This window comes from Nanorana parkeri, unplaced genomic scaffold (genome assembly GCF_000935625.1).
Source record: "Nanorana parkeri isolate BGI_ZX_2015 unplaced genomic scaffold, ASM93562v1 scaffold15, whole genome shotgun sequence".
Classification (NCBI taxonomy): domain Eukaryota; kingdom Metazoa; phylum Chordata; class Amphibia; order Anura; family Dicroglossidae; genus Nanorana; species Nanorana parkeri.
The window spans coordinates 2409501-2419266 of NW_017306283.1; the positions used below are offsets into that span (position 1 = coordinate 2409501).

The 9766-nt window shown below is 43.2% G+C and overlaps 3 non-coding genes across 3 annotated transcripts; all 3 read left to right on the forward strand.

The window, feature by feature from the left end:
- Positions 1-8561: 8561 nt before the first annotated feature.
- On the forward strand, positions 8562-8633 carry TRNAC-GCA. The gene has a single exon. It is a non-coding gene; the product is annotated as a tRNA-Cys (tRNA).
- Positions 8634-8951: 318 nt separating this feature from the next.
- Positions 8952-9023, forward strand: TRNAC-GCA. Its single transcript has one exon. It is a non-coding gene; the product is annotated as a tRNA-Cys (tRNA).
- A 467-nt stretch (positions 9024-9490) lies between these two features.
- On the forward strand, positions 9491-9562 carry TRNAC-GCA. The gene has a single exon. It is a non-coding gene; the product is annotated as a tRNA-Cys (tRNA).
- The last annotated feature ends 204 nt before the right edge of the window (positions 9563-9766 follow it).

The window sequence follows — 9766 nt, forward strand, 5'->3', positions numbered from 1 at the left end:
TTGTGTTTTGGGGTATTTAAGTGCATTTTTCAGAAAATGTTTGGGTTTGATAACAGGTTGCGCTAATATCGTGGCACATACAAATTTTGCAACTGCCGCCGTTTCCTTCAACAGGGTGTTGGCTTTCAGAAAATATATAATGTTTGGGAGTGTGAAGTAATTTTCAAGCCTAAAATGTGGATTATAATGTGGGTGCAAAAAAAATAAAAAAGGCCTTGGTTATTAAAGGGTTAAATAGATGATGAGAAGCACATTCACATACAATTTCATTTTGCCCTTTTAATATATCCCATTCTAGTCACACATGCAGAATCATTCTGCTTATAAACTTGTACACTGTTTTTTTCTCACTACTCCCTCACAGCCCCACCCCTCCTCTCTATTGTCCCACCCAGATCTCCGCCCACCTCTTTACTTTGCCAGCCTCTTCTACAGACTGGAGCCCAGATATATGTGACATTTGGTGCCAGGCATTGTGGGAGATGACCTAGATTTAGATAACCCAGAAGCACAAAAAAACAACAGAAGCTGCTACTAAGAAGAGACGGGTGTGCAGTGTATTATTAAAAGAAAAAAATGCATATTTTGGAGCATAAAAACAAAGTCTCTCTTATTTATTTCACTGTGCTTGTTCTGAATACCTAATGTGCAATTTTCTGTCATCGTATGTGACATTACACTTTACATTAGGCTTACACCTATGTCATGCTAAACTCCAGGAGAAAAGCTTTTCCTCTACTCTTCTCTATCAACACAGTTAATAAAAAATACCTGGGAGCTGTTTTACTTGCCTGGAATTTGTATTTCTGTCCATCCAGTACTGAGATTTAAACAATGCTACCAGACTACAGAGCCAGGTTGGTGACCTGATCTTTTTGCTTTCCTGCAGTAAAGTAATACAGGCTGGTCATCTCCCTGCCGCTGATTGGACAATGAAGGAGCAGCAGCAGACTGATAAACTCATCCTTTTGTTCACTCTGCTCTCTTCTTTCTGTATGTTTCTTGGTAGCACCTTGGCAGCACATGAGCCTGCAGCTCACTGGATTGGGTCAGTGTATGAATTCCCTCCTCTACTTTACAGGAAGTCAAATTAATTTAGTGGCAGTAGTAATACTGTCACTAAATTAACTAATTTCTACTCACAACAGGCAGTGTGGGCAAAGAGGACAAATCTGGCCATTTAGTTTGCCCACACAAACCTCTGCCTGTTGCCAGTGGGAAAACCATTAATTTAATGGTGGTATTACTACCTCAACTAAATGAATGTCCTGGGTGAGGCCATTGACCAAGTATGGTCCATACCATATAATGTCCCACAATGCAGACACCAGTTACATCAATCACATCATCCAGCAATGTAGATCTATCGTCAGTCACAACGAATGATGCCCCTCTGACAATTCACAACAACTGAAGCATGGTTATTTTCACCAGACGGCCTCTCACCCCAACTGACAGATATCCAGCACTGTTGCAATGTAAATAGCAGGAATGAGGAACTTGGCTGACATCACTGACCAAATTTGGTCCATATAATTTAATGTCCCACAATGTAGATGTCAATCATATCATCTAGCAATGTAGATCCATCGTAAATCACAAATGAATGACGCCCTTCCAACCATACACGACAACTCGTGCATGAGGTTCTTCAAACAATGGACTCTCACCACAACTAACAGACCCCTGTCACTGCTGGAATGTAAATAGCAGCACTGGGGAACCTGGCTGACATCTATAACCAAATTTGGTCCATACCATATAATAACCCACGATCTATACGTCAATGATATCATCCAGCAATGTAGACCCATCATCATTCACAATAAAATGACATCAATGACCCAAAAATGACAAGCACGGCGATCTTCAACCAACAGACTCTCGCCACAACTGACAGATCCACGGTGCTGCTCGAATATAAACAGCAGCGATGGGGAACCTGGCTGATATCATTGGCCAAATATGGTCCATACCATATAATGTCTCACAATGTAGATGTCAATCATATCATCCAGCAATGTAGATCCTTCATCAATCACAATGAATAATGCCTCTCCAACCATACACAACAACTCGCGCATGATGATCTTCAACCAATGGACTCTCACCGCTACTAACAGATCCCTGGCACTGCTGCAATGTAAATAGCAACACTGGGGAACTTGGCTGACATCAATTTCCAAATTTGGTCCATACCATATAATGTCCCACAATGTATACGTCAATCATATCCTCCAGCAATGTAGATCCATCATCATTCACAACAAAATGACACCCCATGACCCAAATACCACAACCCATGCACAACGATGTTCAACCAATGGACTCTCACCACAACTGACAGATCCCCAGTCCTGATGGAATATAAACAGCAGTTCTGGGGAACCTGGCTGACATTATTGGCCAAATATGGTCCTTACTAAACTACAAAAAAAAGTTTAGTGACTCCCCTTGCAAGCCCCTACACCTAATTCCCTATAACTTCTGCTTTTGGATTCAAATTAGCAGCATTCAGAGGTGGACAGAAAACGCAAAATCAAATTAATTACAAAGCAGAAACAAACATTTTGCATTGTTTCTGCCTCGTTTCCTTATCTGCTGTACCTACTAGCCAGAAAGTCCCTTTGGTCAAAATAACCCTGATTTCATTGTAGTGTGTATTCTATGCATATCCAATATTTCTTAATTATAATTGGACAGACCCAAGGCACTGCATCCCATCTTACTGCATTAAGCCTCGCTGCATTCCCTGCATTGCCTGCACTGCAGAACCAATAAGGAAATTCCAGCAGAAGGTTTGTGAAAAGGTGGGCAGAGCTGTGAACTCAGATGCAGAAGTCTCCCCAAATAGTGATGTAGCGCTCACCCCCGAAGGAGCCGCTGGATGAACAGGTCCATATCTAGTCAGTCTAGGGATAGATCACCAACTGCCCCATTAGCTTTAACCGCCCTCTTCTTGTGCCCAATGATGATGAAAGTTCAAGCCTATTGTTCCCCCCCAAAAAAATAGGAACACTAGACAACAAAGAAATACAAAAAGAACAAAAAATGATTCTTCTTGTTTTTGGCCAGTAGTATAAAGGGTCCCCAACGTATAGGTAGTAAGCACCTCACCAAAGGTGATGGGCGCTACAGTGAGACACCACACATCCAAAGGTGCTCAGAATACAGACTTTATTGAAAATCACAGTACCTCATGACAGGGCAAAGTCACCGACATGTTTCATCTATGAGTACTTACTCTTAGAGATCACAAAAATATCCAAGAAGCCAGTGGATGATTCAATATCATGTGTGACAGACAACAATATCACTTTTGGGTGGACTGACCCTTTAAAACATAACATTCCATTGCAAATAGACTTCTACTCCCCATTTTCTTGGCCTGTTTACAGATTTCAGCAGGAGAGCGATTGGCTGCAGTGTATACGCTAAGGAGAAGAATGGCACAGATAACCCTTTGCTACAATAAAAGGTGTTGCATTAATGATCAAAGGAAACAATTATAAGCGGCATGTTTAATGTTCCTACCTCTCACTGACTGTCATAAGGATAAACACCAGTCCAGATTAATGAACGTTTCACCCCATGGTCACATGCACCTCCAGAGAGAATTTCTGTTGATCTTTCTCTGTGAGAGTCAACATAATTAATGTAAGGACATGCTCTGTGTGATGATTTCCCTGCCCAATGTTTAATCCACTGAGATGCACTGGGATAGAAGTGCAAACGTTGGCAATGAAATAGGTTAGGAAAGCCATGGGCATTGGGAACCTTTAGCCTGGGAGGCAAACAGAACCTTCTATCCTCTTCATGGAAGGGACAGTTTCTTGTGGGCTAAACAAAATGTCCTACACATAGTGTGCCATGGTGCTGACTGCAGGTTCTGCTCTGAACGGGGGAAGTTTCTTCATTCAGGGCTACCAGTCCAACATATGTTATTTGCACTGGCCTAGGGGGGTAAGATGCCCCAATGGCCTCCAGTCATGCCCTGATCCTAGCAGAATCAAGTGATGACCACATTGTCTTATACTTGCTGTGGTAGCAATATAAGCAACACACTGTATCCCAGAGTCCCAAGCTGTTTCCAATATACAGGCAACATTTACCAGGACTTGCGTGTACAAGACTTAAAGAGGATACCTTTGTTGGCTAACAAACTTTTCTTATCAACATCAGCGCAAGTCCAAATATTCTTACACTTACCATAAATTTGCATATACAAGCTGCCACCAGGCATCTGCTGATGTCATAGGAAAATGGCTACCATGGCACTTGTAATTGTTATGGTGTGTGCATGATTGATCATCCCCTGTTGAAAAAACTACCCATACACCAGTAATAGTTGCCATCTCTAAATGAACTGAAGGAAACAACACACAAATAAGTAAATGTACAGATAGGAAGAGAATTCATAATGTAGTGTACACAATGCTTCTTAAAGGCAGCTCCAATGGACATGGCCAGGATAGTGGGAAGACACTGACTGGCGGAACGGACGGGGGAGGGGCGGGTACAGCTAGCTCTGCCTCTAGATAGGCAGAGTCAGCTGTCACTCACGCAGCTGGGCGGATCCAGACATAATTGTCGGGATCCATTTCAGCTGCGGCGTCTCAGTATACCGCGAACAGTAGCTCGCGGTATACTGAGCTTAGGGTGACGGGAGGGCTCTAGTTTGTGTCCTCCCGTTACCCTTAGGAGAACTATGGGAAAAAAGCCCTAACCCCTTAGTTCTCCTTTAACTAAGTTACAGGCACTTGCTCAAGCTCTATAACCTCTGTTGATATGATCTTTAGCTGTATTATAAACTTTTTGATAATGTTATGTATAGGTGTGTTGGTACCTGGGTTCCAGGAGCTTATGTTGCATATAATACAGCATGGACAGGATGTCTGTTGCTCCACAGGGGCAGTATAAGGTTAGCAGGTGGAGCAGAATTCTAGGGACTGAATGAAGTAGCAGTTCTGAGCCAGAGGGCTGACAAAGAGAGTAGTCATTACACTTGGAGGGGTCACAGCCAGTAGATGTAGATGGTACCGTATGACTAGACATTAAGTGTAGTCACAAGTATAGCCACAGTTCATTGCTAGGGGTAACCAGAGCTGGGCGCTGGAGAAGGGAGCCAAAGGTGAACAGGATTTATAGAAAAGTCAGGGCAGGTGTGGTTCACACCAATCACACCAGCATGATAACAAGCTCTATTACAAGCAACTTGAGAACACATTGCCCTTAAAAAGGAACCCAGATTAATCTGCATTCATTGATGTGCTGGCCTGCTCAACTCTATCCCTGCAGGTGCATAGTGGTCCTGAGAGCAAAATGGGAATACTTGTATGTGACTGGACAGGATTCAGAATTACTGGAGGGCCCAAAAGAGGGAGCCTAAGAATCACCCCAGCAGCAAGACCCAAAGAGAGTAGCAGAAATATCACCAGAGGCAACCAGTTCTGAGACAGCAGAGTGGGATCTGACTTGCAGCTGACTGAACCCTACATTGGCAAACATGAAATGGAAGACCATCAGCTACCTGGCTGAAAAAAACTGCTGCAAGTGAAACCTTGACAATAGTCACGACATCGCCCTAAAATCATTCTCTTCATAATTAACAGTGATGTATAGTACAGCACAGACCAGCCTCTAGAAAGATGCAGTAAAGGCAAGGAGATCTGAAGCTTTTGTTGTTTTTATGTGCACCTAACACCAAAATCAGAGACAATTCTACCTGTATTAGGCATTAAAATTAATATATTTTAATATATTAAAAAGTATGAAGTTATTTTTAAATGAAGTCCTGAGGGAATTTTGTTGCAATGCCAAGGAAGAGTTAAGAACAAAAACACACATACAGTATCATACATTTCTGCATTTTGATAATGCTTAATAAATGGATATGTCCAAACATTCTCTTAAAGGAAGAGAAAAATACGGAGGTGAAAAGCAAGAAAACATACATAAAATGCATATAAAACACTTACTAATGTGCTATAAAATTATAAACAATTAAACAAAAATGGAACAGCTACATATACATACATGTATTGCTTCCCTGTGTAGCCCCGGCTGGTGGCTGGTGGTGGAAACCCAACAGCCCGGGCCTTCTTGGCTCCCCTGGCCATTGACTGATCAGCCACAAGGAAGAGGGTAGGGAGAAGGATTCTGGTCAGCCATATCAACTTTAGTGCTGTGCCCAGCACACAGAGGAGAGGGGGGAAGGTTTTAAAGCTCCAGGAGAGACAAAGCAGCAAGAAAAACAGTGGGAGGAGTGGGCTGTGTGCCATGCAGAAAGGAGCAGAGGCCCAGAGCTAGAGACAGTCTGCCATGCTACAGAATGGGCAATTGGTTGAGAACTGGGCAGCAGGGAGAAAGAACCCACTAGGCCCCAGGGAGCTGGCCTAGACCACCAGTAAAAGAGAAGTCAGAGAAAGAAAGAAAGAAAGAAAAAGGAGCACACAGGCATAAGATAGAGACACAGGCTTGACAGAGGAGGCCCAGTGCATAGTAGGGTACCTCTTGTATGGCTCCCAGTGACATGTTAGCAATGCAGAGACGTGAAGGACAGAGTAGCTCATGTTGCGTATGCCCCCATCCAGCCGCTTAGGATAGTGTTCATAAGGACATCTGCCAAAGCATACACCCTGCCAGCATGCTCCATAGAAGGACCCTTGCTCTCTGTATGAAAGCAATGGTCTTCCTGCAGAGGTTCCACACACCACCTGCTAGAGACCTCCAACCAGCAAAGCTCATCATCATTGCAATGACAAGGCAATCCCAGTGTGCATTGCTTTGGCAAACTGAAGTAATTTTGCCCTTTCAAAGCAGGAAGTGAATGCTCTGCAAGTGTAAGTATTTCATAATCACAGCATTTTATACCTGACATGTCTATGTTATTATTAATCATCATACATAGAGGGACGCATTGGTAGAATTTGATTTTTGAGTGTATGTAATGGTCTGCTTTAAGTCTTTTAAGAAAGGAAAGTGACAGTGCTGAATGAATGCTTGGGAAAACATTTTAGCAATTACCATGACTAAGGAAGAAGAATTCATATGGTGAAAGTTGTGTTTAAGTTCCTGCAAATGATCAATAGTTGTGGTCCCAAGCTGCATGAGTGATAATTGCTCACGTCCACCCACAGACAGTCTGACATTCAGATTTACAAGCTGTGGCATGAAGGCCAATGTCGGCATTTATAGAACTAAAAGACATAGCTCAAGGCCTTCGAAGAAGCCGACTGACCAAAAGACAGAGTGATCATAGCCAGGTTAGAGTTCACTGCGGGGAAATTTTTAAAATGCCAGAATATGTCAGGTACACCTGTACATCCACACAGTGTTTATTATTGATAATGACCTAATAATGAAAGTCTTTATAAATAATGTCTTTTTGGAGGTTCTCCTGGGGGATATTGTGAGGGCCACAAAAGCTCTTTTTCCTTCTCCTAGATAAGGACAGTGTAGCGGATGGGTGCCTCAGGGGAGATTAGATATGGTTGGAACATTGCTTCCATTGTTTGCAATAAATCAGTGGTCAATGGACTAATTGCTGCATTGCACTGTAGGATGTCAGGGGCCTTTGGCAGAGCACAGACTTATACTGGCCACAAATTATTATTGTAATGCAGGATTTATATAGCACCAACAGTTTGAGCAGAGCTTTACAGAATAAAATAAAGGGAGAAAGTACAGTTACAAAAAAGTAAATACAGAAGAGCTAGGAGGGCCCTGCTTATCAGAGCTTACAATCAGTAGCATCACTAGGGGGGTGCAGGGGGTGTGGCCCACACCAGGAGACACCATAAGAGGGGGTGGCACCTCATAAAAGTTGGGCACTTGGTCATGGGCCGAGAGCCCAACAGCGGCACAAGAGAGGGGGGGATACCTGATCCTGCTGGGCCAATATTCGCTTCTCTCTCTTCTGATATCCATGACCAAGATGGCTGTCGGCAGTGAAGTACATCACCACGCATGCGCAATGACATCACACCAGAGATGTCATAACACATGAGCGGGGCCCGCACTGGGTGACATCTTCCCTGGTGCCCTGCTATTTAAAATCTAAAGGGAGGCACAAGTGATACAAAATTGAGTGGAATGAACTGATGGGAAAGTAGAGATTGAGATAGGGAGTTCCAGTGAATGGAGGAGGCTCTGGGGATGTCCTATAGATGACCACTGGAGGAGGTGATGAAGGGGCTAGAGAGCAGGACGTCTTGGGGTGCCCCCTTTACCTACCGTCCACCAATATTTTTGAAAGAATTCAAGAGGTCCCTGGTTCGAATCTAGGTGCCCTGGCCCTGTTTCGAATCTAGGTGCCCCGGCCTTGTTTTGAATCTAGGTGACGCGGCCCTGTGCCGAATCTAGGTGCCCCCTTTACCTATTGTCCACCAATATTTTTGAAAGAATACAAGAGGTCCCTTGTTCGAATCTAGGTTCCCTGGCCCTGTTTCGAATCTAGGTGCCCCCTTTACCTATTGTCCACCAATATTTTTGAAAGAAAAGATGGCAACTTCTAGATTGCTATAAAAAAAAGCTAATTTTCAGAACAGCAGCACAATCAGGGGGGTATAGCTCAGTGGTAGAGCATTCGACTGCAGATCGAGAGGTCCCTGGTTCAAATCCGGGTGCCCCCTGTAGGCATTAAGCACAGTGGTGCTTAAAAAAAATGTCTTCTTACACCATTCAAGTGAAGATCATGAGGTCTCTTGTCCACAGTGGTGCTTGAAATTAAAGATGACAGCTATCAATGAAGAAAGCAATGATCAAAAGTCAAAGAAGTGTGTTATTTAAAACCTATTGTCCACCAATACTTTTGAAAGAATTCAAGAGGTCCCTTTTTCGCATCTAGGTGCCCCCTTTACCTATTGTCCACCAATTTTTTTCAAAGAAAGGATGGCAACTTCTAAATTGCTATTAAAAAAAACTAATTTTCAGAAGAACAGCACAATCATGGGGGTATAGCTCAGTGGTAGAGCATTCGACTGCAGATTGAGAGGTCCCTGGTTCAAATCCGGGTGCCCCCTGAAGGCATTAAGCACAGTGGTGCTTAAAAAAAATGTCTTCTTACACCATGATCATGAGTTCTCTTGTCCACAGTGGTGCTTGAAATTAAAGATGACAACTATCAATGAAGAAAGCAATGATCAAAAGTCAAAGAAACGTGTTTAAGATATTTAACAAATTAAACCTGGGTTCCAGCGATTCAAGAGGTCCCTGGTTCGAATCTAGGTGCCTCCTTTACCTATTGTCCACCAATATTTTTGAAAGGATTCAAGAGGTTCCTGGTTCGAATCTAGGTGCCCTGGACCTGTTTCGAATCTAGGTGCCCCGGACCTGTTTCGAATCTAGGTGCCCCAGCCTTGTTTTGAATCTAGCTGCCCCGGCTCTGTTTCGAATCTAGGTGCCCCCTTTACCTGTTGTCCACCAATATTTTTGAAAGAAAAGATGGCAACTTCTAAATTGCTATAAAAAAAGAACAGCAGCACAATCAGGGGGTATAGCTCAGTGGTAGAGCATTCGACTGCAGATCGAGAGGTCCCTGGTTCAAATCCGGGTGCCCACTGTAGGCATTAAGCACAGTGGTGCTTAAAAAAAAATTACACCATTCAACTGAAGATCATGAGCTCTCTTGTCCACAGTGGTGCTTGAAATTAAAGATGACAACTATCAATGAAGAAAGCAATGATCAAAAGTGAAAGAAATGTGTTATTTAACAAAATTAAACCTTGATTCAAGAGGTCGCTGGTTCGAATCTAGGTGCCCCCTT